A 2614-nucleotide genomic window follows, 5' to 3' on the forward strand; every position below is an offset into this window, starting at 1 on the left:
CAGCTTCATCACCCCCTTGAGCTTGTTTTGAAAATCAAATCTTTCTCCTATGGGCAAAATAGGCCTTGACTGAAGACTTTGCAAACATTCACGCTACGTGCTTTGCAGGTAGTTTCACAAGATTTCCAAGAATGACTGAAATACATCAACACCACCCTCAGGATGGCCCCCTGAGGGCTCTGGCCCGGAGTCCTGGCTCCAAGGGGCCTCTGGATTTGGGAGCATTGTACTGCTTCCTGCCTTGTAAAATGGTGAGATCGGACTAGACGATGTTTACAAGTCCCTTTCGGTTTTGAGTCTATCAGGCACTTTGAGGCAGGCAACCCTTTTTGGTCGTCTCAGCTCTAGTATGCTTACCAGAAAGTTAACCACCCTGCTTTGTCGTCTAACATATGCGAGTGGCCACAGTGCCTGGGGTCTTCGTTTGGCAATGAATGCAGCATCCCCTCCAGCCTATCTATCCACTTGTCATTATTAACCCACTGCCTCCATCCTTCCCTTCAACTTGGAGGCCGCGGGCATGAAAGGAAGACATTGGAATGCACCATCCATCTCCTTACAACCAACGTGTTCAAGGGCCTTTACTTCTTTCCAGGACTCGGGCTCACTTCTCATGATTCCTGCCATGTGACTCGAGCTCTGTGAATATCTTTCCCTAAATTCTGTCACTATGAAGGCTGTCCCTTGGTAAAGCTTTTCCCCACCTTTTCCTCTACTGCTTCCCCAGTGGGTTAAGCTGAAAAATCACTTTTTCCTCCTCGTTTGTGGGAGATTGTGAAGAAACTCAGGCCACAGGGGAAGTCTGTTCCAGACTTACACTCTTGCCCCCAAGCAAGTTGGGAAGGGGGTCTCAGTGTTCAATCCCCAAGAAATAGAACCCCACCCCCGGGACTTCTAACAGCCTGGTGGTTAGATTTGAGAGTGTGGGCATTGGCTGCCCCCTCTTCTTCGGTGCATGGTCAAAGGAAAGTTGCTTTATCTCTCTGTCTCAGTTTCTCCAGCTGTAAAATGGGAATAACATCAGTACCCACTTCGTGGAGTTATCTGGAATAGCAAATGGCCAGTGCCCTCGAGTATGTCCTCAATACCTGTCCATGGTGGGATTGCCCCATAAGCAGGATCAGTGCAGGGCATGGCAAAAATAAATTGGAGGGTATGACTGAAACTTTAAGCCTATCAAATCAATATTCATTCTACATATACTACAGAGTTTCTCATCCTGTTGGCAGGGGCCTTTCCAAGAGACTGGGAGAAGGAGCGTAACAAGATCAGAGGAAATGGGGAGGTCAGATTTGGGCTTCTTTGATTACTTTGTTATCTTTGATCCCAAGCAGGTTCTGTGTGTGTTCTGGGGGGGAGGGGCGGGAGTGTGTGTCTGTCATTTCAAGAGCCTTCCCCGTTGTCTCCCCACTTTTATTTTGGAAAACAAGGAAGCAATAACACAATAACCCCCCCCCCCCCACCACCACTACCACCTGCACTTCTGATTCCAGCCTTGCTTGTTAGACTCACCTTCTGAGGGCAGAATTCATCTTGCTTTGTCTGCCTACTTCAGCCAATGCTAGACTACAGGTACCCTTGGATTTGGGAGTTTTAACAAAGAAGCAATATAAACACCCCAAGGCAGGGGGTGGGGGCTCTTTTCTTCCCAGAGATTTTGCAGAAACCAAAGTGTGGAGCAAAGCAAAACAAGCTGCCCACATTCAGGGAATACTATCTCTGCCAATTTGGATGAATCCACAAGGGAGAGGTTTCTTTAAGGAAAGGGAAAGAAATATGAGATGGAAGCGAGAAAGCAGGGAGAGCTGTGGATCTGGGATAGAGTGAGCTTGCTGAACAGTTTCTCGGAGCCCCGCAGCCCTCTGTGACTCGTGGTCCCCAGTATAATTATGATCCTCGTGAACCAGCTAGCAACCAGGAGGTGGCCACTGTCCCTGCAACTTGCAGCTGGATAGCTTAGCATCTGCCTAATAAATATTTGGCAAAGGGGAAAAAAAATCATAGGCAAATTACTTCTGAGTATCAAGGCACCCAGCTTTCTGCAACTTTTCCAGTTTTTGCATAAACCCCCTTCCGGTGCCCAGCCTGAGGGAGCAGAGGACCCCCAACACTTCCCACGCAGTCCCCAGCACGAGGGATCCCTCACCCCAGGTGGGGCGCTGGAGCCTCCTTGCAGGGCCAGAGTGAACACACACGTGTGGACTGGGCAGAGGCGGGTAGGCGGGAGTTTGCAGTCACCCACCTGCCTCACCCCGGCCTTCTCCGCAGACCCCCTGGTCTTGTGCGCATCATCCTAAAGGTTAATAATAATCACAACAGGCAGCCCATCATTGCCTCCCTGTCTGGCTGAGAGGTTTACAACTTAAACTCATGGCAGAGGGAGAAATTGGCTCAATCACTTGGAGTAATGGTACATGGAGAGCCAGTTGGGCATGACTGCTATTTAACTCAGGGAAAACAGGCCGCCGTGTCTAACGTATGTACACACTAATAAACACGTCATGCTACAGGGGGAAATTAACACCACCGCCCCTGCACTCCCCACCTTGCTCCCTGTTGGCCTGTTTGCCTCACCCCTACCCAAGAAACAGGGCAAGACCAAGAGAATAGGGCC

This window comes from Mirounga leonina, unplaced genomic scaffold (assembly GCF_011800145.1).
Source record: "Mirounga leonina isolate KUSES-001 unplaced genomic scaffold, KU_Mleo_1.0 Mir_153, whole genome shotgun sequence".
Taxonomy (NCBI): domain Eukaryota; kingdom Metazoa; phylum Chordata; class Mammalia; order Carnivora; family Phocidae; genus Mirounga; species Mirounga leonina.